This window comes from Solanum verrucosum, unplaced genomic scaffold (genome assembly GCF_900185275.1).
Source record: "Solanum verrucosum unplaced genomic scaffold, falcon-dt-bn FXZP01000241.1, whole genome shotgun sequence".
Lineage (NCBI taxonomy): Eukaryota > Viridiplantae > Streptophyta > Magnoliopsida > Solanales > Solanaceae > Solanum > Solanum verrucosum.
Window position 1 is genome coordinate 216,821 of NW_026020543.1, and position 16,177 is coordinate 232,997.

The window sequence follows — 16,177 nt, forward strand, 5'->3', positions numbered from 1 at the left end:
CAAAGTATAATATTTTCTCTCTCACATGTTCAATTATATAATATAGTGTGTTGGTTTTTAAATATGTTCCAAACATTTTTGTTGAGAATTATTTTAATAAATAATTGATTTTCACTTTTCTTTGAATATTGTTAATAATAAAATTTTATTTTAGGATCTAAGAAAAGAAAGGGTTGAGGTTCAAGTGGATCATTAATTTTAATTGCGTGTATGGTTTATTCAATAAGCACTCCATTCTTTGATTGATGAGTATATTATCTTCTAGTTTTAGTTATTTTGTGATTTTTTGGAGTTGAAATATGTATGAGGATATATATTGTGAAGAAAATAAAGATCAGTGTGGTTATTGATATTTATTATAATTGTGAAATTAGTTTAGTTCTGAAAGAGGGGAAGAATAGGAAGGTTGCAAGGTTCAGAATGTTAGTTATTATTTGTATTTATGTTTTTTTGGTTGTTATGATAGTGTATGATCAGGTGTACTGTTTTTGGTATATAAATATGATTATTATCCCATTTATGCTTGTAATTAGATTATTGTTTTAGTATAGTATTTGATTTATTTATCTATTGTTATGTTCATTTTGAAAGTTGCAGTGTTGTTTGTATTATTTTTAATAGTTCAATTTTTATTTTATGTTTTTGTAGTAAGTTGTTAAATCGTTATCATGCTCTAAAAAATATATGTTTAAACAATGGTCAGTATAATGATAGATCAAGACTATTATAAATGTTAATGTGTATACTTTGTGTTGATTTTTAAATATGTATAATCTTCTTGTTGATTACATATCCGTAATTAGCTATATTGTTGTCTTATTGTAATAGTTGAATGACTCAAAATTTTATTTTTATTGAGAACATTAAGGTTGTTGTTGAGGATCAAAGAAAAGGAAAAGTTGATGTCCAAAATGAACATTTGCAAGATTGTGGAGATGAAGATGGTGTCCAGACACCATCTTCGTTTCGTAATCATGTTTTTGATAACAATTGTAAGTTCTTTTTTGTTAGCTTAAATCTATTTTTTATAACTATTTTTAGTTCATTTCTTGTTTGTGTTTAAAATATCATAAAATATAGATTCATAAATGATGTTTGTATATCTTAATAGGTGGTGTACCTGTTGATTTTGAAATAAATAGAAAAACTCCTACATTGGATTACTTTGTTATGCCCAATATGAGTGAATCACTGTTGGTTGCTCTTGAAACTAGACAAACATATGTGTCATCATTGGTAGAAGTTGATTATGAAAATAATTGTGTCACACCTTTGGTAGTTGCTGAAGCTGGAAAAACAAAGTTCAATCAGTTTGGTGATATTGAGGGTGAAAACACACATATCTATTCAGTTCAACATGTTCGTATGAAGATTCCAGGAAAGTATGCCCAATCACCATACACAAACTTAAGTGAATCAGATGGCACATCGGTGAACACAGTGAAGTACTATTTATGGAGGCATCCTTTTATAAATTACAAGGGGTTTGATATGTACAATGAAGTTATCCTTCATTTTAAAAAATGGGTTGATAGCAAATTATCCAAGAAACATGGAAAGTATGTATTGTTGTGTAATTGTATTTTACCATTTATTCATTCACTTTATATGCTATAACTACTCATTTTGTTTTATAGGAAAACCAGTTTCTTCACTGCTGCTTCAAATCCAATCGATCCTCCTTTTGAGTTTGGTGTTGGTAGGGTGGATTTGATGGATTGGTTTCACCCATTGGCTTATCCAGGACAGCCTTGGAGAGATTTGGTAATTTCTTATTGTGTAACTCTATATTACAGTAAGATTTGATATTTGTATTTAGTTGTGATTTTTAGTGATTGGTAAGTAAAATTGATTTTATTGTAGTCATTGGAATATGTGATTTAGTTCTCTGGGAGAGTTGTTTTTGGTATGTATGTTAGGAAAATAAACTAATGACAAACATAGACTCCTAATTATAGTTTAATAGTTACAATGACACAAACATAGAATTTTAAATGTAGTCTAATAGGTAATAATCAGATAATGGTGATTTTTTCAATTAAGTTGTCATATTATTTTATTGTTTGGTGCTAACTAATAAAACTTGTTATGCAACATGTTGATGTGATAATGTATTATCTTCGCAAATTTTGCAAGTATGGTCCTGATAATAGTGCAAGAGTTACTACTACTGACCCTTTTTTCATCAGTTGGGTTGTTCAAATCCATGATGCGTGGGAGACCAATGATAAAGATGAAAATCTGATTAGTATACATCATGAGGTTGCACAATATATAAGAGGTGATAGGATTCTTGCTAATACTCCATGGGTGGATGTTGATCATGTATGCATTCTGGTCAATAGTAGTGCTAAATTCCACTGGTTTCTGGTTGTTTTCTCCATAAGGAAAAGGTGTTTATACATTTATGATTCTTTAAATGGTTATGGGGTTAAACATACCAATGTTGTAACAAGTTTGGTTCAAAAAATATCTAGAATGATACCTTTGTTCCTAGTTGCTAATGATTATTATGCTTTAAGGAAAGATATTGACTGGAATACAGATGTGCATTATGCTGGAATGCCAGTTGGTGATCCGTTGGTATATGGTAATCATGAAAACATCCCACAACAACGCAACAATTCAACGTAAGTATAATGTGTCTTTTTTGTGGTTGACTATACTATGTATTGTACTAATTATGCTGATTGGGTAATATTTGTAGTGATTGTGGTCTGTATACATGTGCTTTTGATGAATATGTGTGCCGTGGAGATAGGAACATATCTATGTCGGGTTTAAATGCTGAAAATCTTTGGTTGAGATTTGGAGCATTACTGTGGAAATATGGAAAAATGAAATTTGATATTGAATCTGTTAGTGAAGATTAAGCTTCTAAGCAAGGTGGTTGGTCAAATCGGAGGGTCAAGGAGTAAAAAGCGTTATTTCTTAAGACATAATTTCATGAATGTTTTATGGTTTTGAATCTCTTTTGTTATTTTGGATAGTACTTTAGTTGTGTTTATGGTTTTGATTTTGTTGTTGGATATTGTCTTTATTATGTGATTATGCATTTATTTGGTTGCTTTTTTGGTTAAATTTTGTGATAAATTTATAGTGTAAGTTTGGTTTGTACATGTATGAGTTTGGTATAAATTTAGGTATAAATTTGGGTTTTATCATTATTGAAAAATTATACTAAATGCTTGTATATGATTGATTGGATTTCATTCAAAGTTGCAGGTTGGTATACATACCAATGTGTTTACCCAGTTTTGTGTTTTTTTCTTTCATATGTAAATCCATTTTTTTCTTTAACAGGGTGTTTTTTATGATTTCAGTGTTAATCAAGATTGTAGTCATAACCTGTTTTTTCCAATGTAAAGGTTTAGGTTTGTATATAATGTAAGCATTCAACTTATATATACCATCATTATTATGACATTTGGTTGTTATATATACCATCATTTATACCAAGTTTTGTGCCAGTTTTAACAAGAGTAAACCAATTTTACAGTAATTGAGTGTTAATTATTGTAGCGTCCAAACTAATATACTAACATTTAATACTTTTCAATTTATTGTTTTAGGTTGGTGTGTACGGCAAACATTTGTTTTACCATATACAACCATTATTATGATCCTTTATTTTTACCATAAATTTGTGCCTATTTACCATAATTTCATCAAGAATTTGGCTTATTTACCATATCAAATCAACAGCAGAATATCATTCAATAAGTTTATTTTTTATCAATATTTCAGGATATGTGAAAATACGTAATCCATAAGAACTCATGATATCTATTATATACAAATATTTATACCAACTATGAATTCAAAAATATGAATAAGATAACAAAAAGTAATCAACTTTGAAATAAGGTAATGAAATTTAAAAACAATACATCTAATAAAAATAATGTAGTTTAACTGTATAACTGCAAAGTAAAAATAACAACAAAAATACCACAAAGCTAATTATCATGAGATTTTTTTTGGCAAGTCTTCTTGTTATGATACCACATTCAGTACAGGTTACTTTCCTCTTCTTCCCCTTTCCTTCGGTGAATCCATTTTTGCGATCATTTTTTGGAGGTCTGCCTGGTTGCTTTCTAGTAATTGGTGGTAATATTACCTCTTCCAAGAGATGTGATGGAACATCCCAAGTGCTTTCGCAAAGCAAGGGTTCAACTGGTATTGCATATGTATCTTGATAATTCTTATTACTATAATAAGCTGTACAGTAATCATCGCGATGTTTATTCCTATATCTGATCGCTGCAAGTGCATGAGTACAAGGGATCTCATCATGTTGAAATCTGCCACTACTACACATTCGTGTATTCAGACATACCGTAAACCTCTTTGCACCATCTGTAATGGTATGCATGTGTATTGTTGATGCGCGTACCTTCATTTAAGAACATGCATTATCAATAATAAAACCAAAACATACTATGCATAGTAGAGAATTGTTAATACTTAGAAGCATACGATGAGACAAATTTCTATTGTCCTCCAACATTTCATTGTATTTACTTGTCAAGGTTGTTGTAGTATTTCTACCTTCTTCGTTCTGTTTCTCATTCCAAGCTTCAATTGTTTTTCTAACAAATTCCAACAATGGTACCACTGGTAACCTTCTTCCAACAAGAATATGGTTATTTAGTGACTCTGCAATGTTACTTGTTAGTGTCCAAGTTCTTTTTACTGGTGAATGTGCGCGTGACCATTTATCATAATTTGCTTTTTGTAGATAAGAACGGTATTTTGAATTAATTTGATCCATTATTTTCATCAATTCATCAAACTCTTGAACAGTGTATGCTTTTGCTAAACTGAAGAATAATGTTCTCACCTCTTCTGTATCTCTGTATGTTTTCTTTAGTAAAGTGGTCCACATATGGTATATGCATGCGTAATGACTGAATTCGGGATAAACAGTTGCAGTAGCATTCCAAATGGTCTTATTTCTATCAGAAATAAAGCACATATCTTCCCTTTCACCGAATGCATTTTCAAAATTCTCAAAGAACCATAACCATGAATCATCATTTTCTGAATCAACTATTCCGTATGCAAGCGGCAAGATGTGAACTATACAACAAATATCTTCAAAATAAATACAACATATATTGTTTATATATATAACAAATCAATCTAGTTGCAGTAATGGTATAAACAGTACCTCCTGAATCTAATGTGCTAGCTATCAACATTGTGCCTTCGTATGTTGATTTTAAATGTGTACCATCCACGACTACTATTGGTCGACAATACTCCCAGCCTCTTATACTTGCATCAAGTGTTGCAAATGAATATAAAAAATTATTTTCGTCTGTTTTTTTATAATTCACAATTGTCCCTACATATGTCTTCTTCAATATATATAGATATGTTGGAATTTTTCCATATGATTCAGTAGGGTCACCTCTTAATGTCTCGAAAGATTTTTTTTTTTTTACCTCTACATGCTTGCATGTATGTCAATGAAATACCATGTATACTTAGCATGTATGATCGTATGTCTGTTGGTGTGTAAATGGTTTTCAGATCGACATACTTTTCAACCAACATTGCACCAAGCACACCACTTGTTGATTGTCGCTTTGATTGAATCCGTTCCTTCAATGGACAAGAATATGTATCATAGAATTTTGTCACTTTGAATAACTTTGAATTATTCAAACAAGAGGATTTAAAAACCCATGAACAGTTTTTTGTAGCACACTTTAGATAGTAACTGCAAAAACTCATGCATTAATATACATGGTAAGTTGTTAAAATAGATTGGTAAGTTCTATAATCAACATATATAATAACTCACCAGGTAGGACTTGATCTTTTCGCAATGAAACAAAACTCTCTTAGAAATGCATATCGCTTCATAACTTCCGATATAGTTTGCTTGTTTGTATAAACTTGATCCTCGGCCACCAAATTGTGTTGAGGATTTGAAATTATTTCAGTACCTTCAGATTCTGCAACATAACCTTTCAAAATTGGATCCATGCTAGTCAAACATAGTGTATTGTATCCCAAAATATGTTGATGTGTTGTTTGGACATTAGTTTGGTACTTAATGGATTCCATAGCTCTGTCCACACATGTCAAACATAAAGGATATTTTGAAAAGAAATCTGAATTGCATCTCTTTTGATCTAAATAAACTTGCACTCCCATATCGTTATGTATTTTCATTGGTGGAGATAGACCACTCACGAAATACTTGAGTTTCAAATGATAAATTGTTGTGTCCAATCCCAATTGTGAAGATATAGTTGTAATCAAGCCTTCGTATTTGGTAATTGGATCATCCATAACTCCTTCAATATTGTAATCCACATAATTGCCTGTTTAAAATATCAAATTCTTCGTTAATTTTAAAAGGAACTTTCAGAATTACTTACTAAAGTCATCAACTTATTAAACTTTGTATTTGCATTGATTTTCGTTGGTATATAAGCCAGTTATTGAAATACCAAAGTATTTTACCAAAATTTTAACCATTTAATGAACTTAAAAAAAAAACAGTCAAAGAAATACCAAAGTATTTTACCAAAATTTTAACCATTTAATAAACTTAAAAAAAACAGTCAAAGATTACATACCCTTAAATCGATTTTTAAAATTAATGATTTTATCAGGTTACCATCAATAAATGTAGGAACTATTTTTCATATTATTATTTACACCAATTCACATACTTAAAATACACTAAAATATGTACCATATTTTTATTTATGAGGTTCTAACTATATACCATATATCGTCAAACTTGTAGTTTTTTACACAATCAATTACATCAAATAATTTATTACTGCAATCATTATAATATGCGTATGTTCATATGTAAGATAATATAAATTTGACCAAACAATACACCAAAATATACATCAGGCTATATGTTTGGTGTTAATTATTAGCGAAAATTATACCAGATCACATACCAAAACAAATACAGAAATACATATCACAAACCTATTGATATAAAACATTTGCTACCATACGGCACACATCATACCAATTAAACCTAAACATTAACAAAAAACAAATTTGACACATCAGTGTATAACAAAATCATATGAAGTTGTTGTAATTACACAAAAAAATTGACGATCCAGAACATCAACCAAATTGTATGAATTAATTTACACCAAAATTGACAAACTAAACAAAATGAATAACTACCAAAAACTACAAAATAGATATTTGTGAAAAATCAAATTCAACCACGTAATAAAACACCATGAGAATTATTTTTTATATAATTACTTGATGAGTCCCATCGCCCGTTGTGTTGAATTAGAATTGAGAAATTATTGGTATGCATTTTTTCGATAGTCGTTCTTCTCAAAGAAAGGGAGTTTTGTTTTGGTAGGAAACTTCTATTTATGGGAGATAATATATAACATATTTGAATAAATTAGGAAAGGTAAAATATTGGAGAAATTTATGGGAATCGGGATAAGCGTGGCTGATTTAGATTTTTTTTTAAAAATAATTCAAATTCTACTTTTGAAAAATAAAGTATTGCTATATAATTGAAAAAAGAAGTATTGTTATGTTAGTGTAAATACAGTTGCTAAGTTGTATGCTTAAAAAATCGGCTTTGTTTTGTTGGATAGTGGATAAACTTAGTTTTCCTTCATACATAATGGTGTATTTATATATTAAAGGATAGGGTAAAGGAGGAGGACAAACTAATGGGGTAACGAGCTTAGTAGCACCACTTCTGGGTGGACCCGACCCAATAGATATTTAAACAATTTTTATTTGATGTAAATAGAAAATGAAGAGAAAAATCAACTCAAAAAATAATATTTAAAACTTATGTTTATAGTTAAATCAAGTTCAAATAAGTTTAGTTGAAGATCTATTTAGCGACTTTCGCAACATAAGCTGAGTTAAAAATGGGTTGTTAAGATATTGATGCAAACTATAAAGAAGAATTCTCTTATTACACAAATTTGTCAATATATATACCGGTTAACAGTTTATACTAATTTACATGGAGACACGTGCAACACACATCTACAAAAACTAGTTATACTAAAAGTGAGTTCATGCAGTGATGACGTGTGTGTTTGGAATGAAGGAAAATATGGAAAATATTTTCTTAGAAATGTTTGGTTAGTGACTGGAAAAACTTTGCTTTCATGCATCGATAATGGTATATTTTTATATAGTAAGGGTTGGGGCTAAGAAGGACGTCAAACTAATGGGCTAATGAGCTTATTAGCACCACTTATGGGTGGAACCGACCCAATAGATAATTCCAATAATAACTATTTGACGTAAATAGAAAATGAAGAAGAAAAAATCAACTCAACAAATAATTTTTTATCTTGGTGTTTAACGTTTTATCAAGTTTAAATAAGTTTAGATGAAGAGATAATTAGCTACTTTTGCTGCAAAATCAGAGTTAAAAATGGGTTCTTAGGATATGGATGCAAACTATAAAGAAGAATTCTCTCATTACGCCCATTTATTAAAATTATGTATATCGATTTTAAAAGTTTATACTAATTTAGATGGGCACACGTGCAACACACATGTCCGAAAACTAGTTATACTAAATATGAGTTTGTTAAGTGATGACTTATGTGTTTGGTATGAAGGAAAATATTTTTCATGAAAAATGATTTCCCAAAAAATGTTTGTTTTTTAGAAAACAAGTTGATTTCAAACTTATTTTCTCATGTTATCTTGGTGTGTGGAAAATAATTGTCTTCCTGCATTCATAATGGTGTATTTATATATTAAGAGCTAGGGTTAAGGATAAGGACAAACTAATGGACTAATTGGCTTATTAGGACCCCTTGTGGGATGACCTGACTCAATAGATATTTCCAACAATAACTATTTGACGAAAATAGAAAATGAAGAAGAAAAATCAACTCAACAAATAAGATTTGAGATTTTTGTTATAAGGTTAGATCAAGTTCAAATAAGATTAGATGAAGAATTGATTAGCGACTTTTGCAGCAAAATTAGAGTTATAAATGGGTTCTTAATATATGGGTGCAAACTATAAAGAAGTCGTGCATACATCCCCTCTTGGACTCACGAACACCTATATTTCAACTTCCTTTTCTTCCTCGGGCACCGGAGGCTTACTCGATAGAATTCAACTCGAAGAAATGCAAGGATGGAGTCCAATCCAACAATAACTATTTGACGAAAATAGAAAATGAAGAAGAAAAATCAACTCAACAAATAAGATTTGAGATTTGTGTTATAAGGTTAGATCAAGTTCAAATAAGATTAGATGAAGAACTGATTAGCGACATTTGCAGCAAAATCATAGTTATAAATGGATGTAAACCAAAAAAAAAATTCTCTCATTACATGGACACACGTGCAACACACATGTCCTAGAATTAGTTATACAAAAAGTGAGTTCGTGTAGTGATGACTTGTGTGTTTGGTATGAAGGAAAATGTTTCTATTGAAAATGTTTTCTTAGAAAATAAGTTGGTTTTCAACTTTTTTTATTATGTTAGGGAGTGGAAAAACTTTGTTTTCGTGCATTCATAATGGCGTATTTATATATTAAGGGCAAGGGCTAAGGAAGATGACAAACTAATGGCTAATGGGCTTATTAGCACCACTTATGGGTGGACCCGACCCAATAGATATTTCAGACAATAACTATTTGATGTAAATAGAAAATGAAGAAGAAAAATCAAGTCAACAAATAAGATTTGATCTTGGTGTTTTAAAGTTATATCAAGTTTAAATAAGTTTAGATAAATAGTTGATTAGCTACTTTTGCAGCAAAATCAGAGAATAAGATGAGTTCTTAAGATATGGATGCAAACTATAAAGAAGAATTTTCTCATTACGCACATTTGTTAATATCATGTATACCGGTTTAAAATTTTTATACTAATTTACATGGACACATATGAAAAGCACGTGTCCGATAATTAGTTATACTAAAAGTGAGTTCATGATCTGATGACTTGAGTGTTTGGTACAAAGGAAAATATTTTGCATGAAGTTTTTTTTCTGAGAAAATAAGTTGGTTCTAACTTATTCTCTCATATTTGGTTAGTGAGTGGAAAAACTTTGTTTTCATGCATCCATAATGGTGTATTTATATATTAGAGGCTAGGATTAAGTAGGAGGACAACCTAATGAGCAAAAGGGCTTATTAGCATCCCTTATGGGTGAACCCGACCCAATAAATATTTCCAACAATAACTATTTGTCGTAAATAGAAAATAAAAACAAAAAATCATGTCAACAAATAAGATTTGAGATTGGTGTGATAAAGTTAGATCAAGTTCAAATAAGTTTATATGAATAGCTAATTAGCGTCTTCTGTAGCAAAATAAGAGTTAAAAATGGGTGCTTAAGATATGAATGAAAACAATAAAGAAGAATTCTCTCATAATACAAATTTCTTAATATTATATATATCGGTTTAAAAATCTTAGATTAATTTACATGGACACTCGTGCAACACACTGAGAACTAGTTATACTAAAGTGAATTCGTATAGTGATGACTTGTGTGCTTGGTATGAAGGAAAATATTTCCATGGAAAGTATTTCTTAGAAAATAAGTTGGTTTCTAATTTATTTTCTCATGTTGAGTTGGTGAGAGGAAAACCTTTGTTTCCCTACATCCATAATGGTGTATTTATATATTAAGCGCTAGGGTTAAGAAGGCAAACAAACTAATGAGCTAACAGACTTATTAGGATCCCTTATTGGTGGACCCGTCCCAATAGATATTCAAACAATAATTATTTGATGTAAGTAGAAATTGAAGAAGAAAAAATCAAATCAACAAATAAGTGTCACGGCCCAAAATGGACGTGATGACACTCGTTTTATTCCACCAAGATAAGTCAGCCTAAAACCCAACTAATATTATAAATGTGGAAGTAGAATGAGAATAAAAGTCTAATTCTATAAAATAATGTGGAAATTCATAATCAACATAAATATACCCCCAAACCTAGTTATCACATGTACAAGCCTCTTATGTGTTATAATAGAACTGAAAGGAGATACAAGTCTCAAGTGACATTGTTTCTATAATAGAAAAAGATCATAAATACGAAGTGAGAGGATCCGGTGAGATGACAAGCAGTTACCTCACAAATCTTCACACTAAGCATCAAACGTAGAAAAGAAGAGAGAGTAATCATGCTGATCTGGGTTTATAACCTACACAAGTGTAGAAGAAAGGGGTAAATACCAAACAACATGGTATTAAGCAAGAAAACTCCAAAACACAAAGTTAAGTAATATAGAATATTGGTACTCCTACAAATCCAACCAAACCTTCACAACGAAAACCTGCATAAAACAAGACAAATCTAATAGTGCACAATTTAAATAGCTCATAGTTCAATAACAACACTCCAACAATTTCAGATCAACAATACACACGACCAAGTTCATCATTCACAAGTTCAACAAAAAGGCCCTCACGAGTTCACAAATGATATATATATATATATATATATATGCAATGCCAAGTATAGCGATGCTTGTCTGAACTAATGATAAACACCCATTATGTCTTAGTTTGGGACCCATGGGAGACTTATCAATCTATGCATCGGACGCAACATATGATACTGTAATGACCCTCTAAGTCATTTTCTTCATTTTTGATCTTTTCAATGTCTACAGCTTTCATGTAGTGACCCCAAGTTATTTATGACTTGGTGGGGTTGAGAGTTCGGTCACCTAGCTAGTTGTTCATTTAGTTTTTGTGTGACTTTTAGTGGTTTTGAACCTTGAACGATCATTTTTTATCAGAAGTTCAGGAAGATGACATCAGAATCTATTTTTGACAATTTCATCAGCTCCATAAGGGTACTTTTAGGCTAGTCGCAGAGTTGGCATGACTCTCGAGGCTTTCAGTGCGAGTCTATGCACCATAGGCATTTAAACTTTTGAGTTAAGGACTAAGTTTAACTTTAAACAACATTCTGAGTAAATGAACCTAGATGATAATTTCGTCTATGCGGTTACCTCTAGATTGTTGAGTTTTATCTAGAACAATCCTTTGTTTGGGTCCCTAGGCTTTGTCACTAATTTTGTGCCCCCTTGTCGATTTTGGCTAAAGAACATAAATTAGGTGTGGGACCCACTTTTCATTGAAATGACCTTGGATGGAAGTTTCAATGGTTCCATTAAGTCTGAAATACTTAATTTTATGGGGTAGCATATCTTGTTTGCATGCACAAGGTTCTGAACAAGTCTCGGGTACCCCGTCAAAGTTTCAGAGTCTTAGCACTTCCACTGTCACCTGAGGCAAGCCCTGCATCCGTGCACCCATAGACACATTCGCATATAGCAAGCACCTTGACCGGCACATCCAAGGGCGGACACCACGTTAGTGCACAATAGCTGGCGCACGCGCTTGTGCAGCCGCCCCTCGTTTGCGACGTCCATCCGAGTGGCCTATATACTTAAGTCAGTCGTGACCAGCCATAGTAAAATTGTGCTTTCTCCTCTGTCTAAACTCTGACTTTCATGATTCAAAGTACCACATGATTGTAGTTGTCGAGGATACATGGTGGAGTGATTGGATTGTGTTGGTGACCCTCCGTTCGAGGTAAAATTCACAAGGAAGCTGCTACCTTTCTCTTCATTTAGCTTAAAATTGTGATTTATTTTTTTGTTGTTGTCTTTGCCACTTTGGGCCACAAATTATGTTCAATTTTGGAATACAAGATTGATGAATAGTTTAGGACATTTTGATAGAGTCTATTTCAGGATTCCTACCTCATTCCTATTTTGACTCAATTTTGGGTCCTTCTCCAATTGTTGCCATTTTAGTGTCAAAACATTTGTAATGATGTCGTGATCAAGAATTTTATAGTGTAAAAGTGTACATAGGCATTTTTAAAAGCAGATAACTCGTGTGCAGTGGATTCGAAGCACTCATGGTCGGCTTTGAGGTAGGCTTTAGACTCATTTCTGGATTGAGCTTCTTAGATTATAACTAGTATTGATTTCATATAATTTTGGCTAGTATTACTGGGGTCTAGGCTTCCTCTTTTTATTCCATTATTCCTCTATTCGGTAAGAGGTTTAGGCTTAGTGAGAGGGTTGGGATCCTTAGTTTAGGTTTGTAGCTTCGGTGATGGTGTAGATGTTCATGCTTATTATTGTTAGGATTGATACCTTGTGGCCTTAGATTAGGTTGGAAATTAGGTGCTTTAGATGGTGTTTTACCGCCCCTATAGTTACATTTTGCACCCTGTAGGGCTAGTAGCGAGATTGTTCCTTTTGTGTTGGTGCTAGTGACCTTGGTAATTCGTTGTAGTCGCGGGTTGGCCCTAGCTATGCTCATTCAAGGACATGAGCGGTATGATTGAGGTAGGGTGTTGTCCCTTGAGATGGTTTCCCTTTTTATGGATTTAAGAACTCTTCTAAGGTCCTTTGCTTTTTGCTTCGCAGTTGACATGTTATACTTTTATTGAGATTGGTTATATTATTGGTCCCGAGGCCATATGCAAGGACCAGTTGGATCCCAGATTAGTACTCTGTCCTTTCATACTGTGGCTTCGTTGGCTATATAGTTATTTGACTTGAGTGCCTTGTTTAAATGCTAGTGATAATATGTGTTGCATTGTTTGTTTATTCTCGTGGGTTTTGTGGTATGATATCAGCCCATGCATTGGCATACCTAGAACTCATGATGAATTGTTGTTTTACTCAGCTTTTATTCTAAATTGGTTTTAATAGGAGTCGTACCACCTGGATTACTTGATTTACTGGCTTTAGTTATTACGAGGTGTTAGGGACGTGCTCCTTTACTACTTCAGATATTTGAGGCATTCGGGATGTGCATAATTTTTCTAACTACTCAGCGCGTCAAAACCCTTTGTTGCATGATTTTAGCTACTCATGATTCTCACAGGTTCGAAGCGTGGTACTATTAAACTTGGATTCTGGCCCAGGCAATGTATACAGACTACCCACGCCCCCATGGATTCCTTCGTCTATGTAACCCACCAAACATGAAGAGAGAACCACATGGGTCCTACCTCACCTGCACGACAATGAGATAGGTCTATACACTTGGTTACATATGGTTCTATTGCATCCTTTGCATTCATATGAATTACCTATCACCAGTATACTTGTTTCTTGATTGCATCCTCCAATTTAGAGGGGCCGATGGGTTATGTTTGTTGTTTGTACCTTTCATGCTTATGGGGGTATGGTTAGATTATTGTTTGACTATATGTTGTTCTCTATTGTTTTTTATTGTTAGTTTATTGGGTTGGACCGTAGACTTTATGATGTGGGTCTTTCTGGCCCTAGGTAGTTGACTTGGAATCCTAGTTGCCTACAAATAGGTTCTTGTCTTGCGTTCCTGGTACATTCTTGACTCGACTTGTCACTCCTTATATATTGTTTCTTGTGCTTATTGTCTATCTACTTTAGCATCTCCTATTTTGTTACGTGTGTTATTCTCCATTTATTGCATGTTGTTTATGCTTGTGTTATCTTCAAAGTTGAATCGATCGTTGACTGTTGAGTACCATTTTTTGTACTCAAAATACACTTTTTCTCCCTGCAGATCGCAGTTTGAGTTATCACCATTGATTTGGAGTCGTGTAGAGCAACTTGGAGTTTTGAGATTAGGTTGAGCTCCTGGAATTTAGAGCTACCGATTTTCATCTCTTTTTGCTACGCTTAGTCTTTATATTGTATTCAAAGACAGCCTGTACTTATGCTGCATTTGTGAAAACCTTTAGTCTCATTTTGGATTAGATGCTCAACTACTAGCTAATCTCAGGTCTTGGAATGGTTCCTTGTACTATTTTCTTATATTACCCTCATTTTGCTTTGTGATACACTTTTTACTCCTTGTTGTTGGCTTCCAATTTGTAGTTCGTTGCTCATTAATCTGGGCTAAGGATTAAGCTTACCTGTTGGTGGAGTATAGTAGGTGCCATCATGACCTGAGAAATCAGATCGTAACAATTTGGTATCAGAGCTCTAAGTTGACCGACGTTGTTGGTATGAGAGATTGCATAATACACTACAAAAAAAATACTAAAATTATAGGGGTTTAATAGTGGAGGTTGGTTGCAACCCCCTAAAATTGCATTGAATACATTGGGTTTTGTAGCTGCCAGAAAATAAAAGTAAATAGTGGATGTTTGGAACCCCCACCATCTAAAAAGAAAAAATGTAAGAAAATAACGGGGGTTTTAGCCTCCCCACTCTTAAAATACAATTTTCTATTACAAAATATAAAATTGGAAACTATATTTTTATAATTTATTTCTGGAAACAATATTTCATTTCGTATTTCTGGAAACGTCACTCACTCCTCCCCTACACTTCTCTCATCTCTACACCGCCATTTCTCCCTCATCCGCCATTTCAAGTTTGTAAGCATCAACTAGCTCACTAGATTCGGAATTGAGATAGCCATTTTAAGTTAAACAAATTTTACTTCTCTCACTTTTTTGGATTTCCTCATCTCAATCTTCACAGATTGAAAAGTTTTATACAAATTTCTTATTGTATTCACTAGGTAAGTTCATTTGTTTTTATAGATGCATGGAGGTAGAATTAAATTAATTTAGTTCTACTTTTTGTGAATGAAAAAATCAAAATAATCAAATTTTCGAAATAATGAACTCCATTAGTCTACCCTTTTCATGTATTTTGTGGTAGAATTAGGCTAACTTTATTGTACTTTTCGTGGCTTAGTTTTTTATGCTAATATTTTCCAAATAATGAACTGGATTAGCTTACTTCGTGCATTTGTTTCAAAGGCCTTGACTATGGGTCTAAACTATTCAACACGTTTTGCTGGAGTAAAATAAATTGTATAGTTTAATATCTAGAGAATTCAATTGGAGATTAGACAACTATGAATTAACTTTGTTCAAATTAGTGGCTTCAATAGAAACTGTATCACTTGAATCATCAACAAATTGAAAACCATAGTTGTGTGCCATGAACCATAACTCAACTAGGAAAACATGAAATGTATTTACTACTACCTTGCCCTTCACAATGTTAATAATAGAAATTGAATGGAGAAGTTTGATGAAGCATGCTTTTGCCCGTTGACATTTATTTTTGCTTTGGGAAAGCATGGTTATGCTTCTTTTTTCATCCAGTAGCTACTTTTAGATGAATTATTATCTAAGGTTTGATCAACAAGTTATATTTCCTGAAGCTTTAGGGAT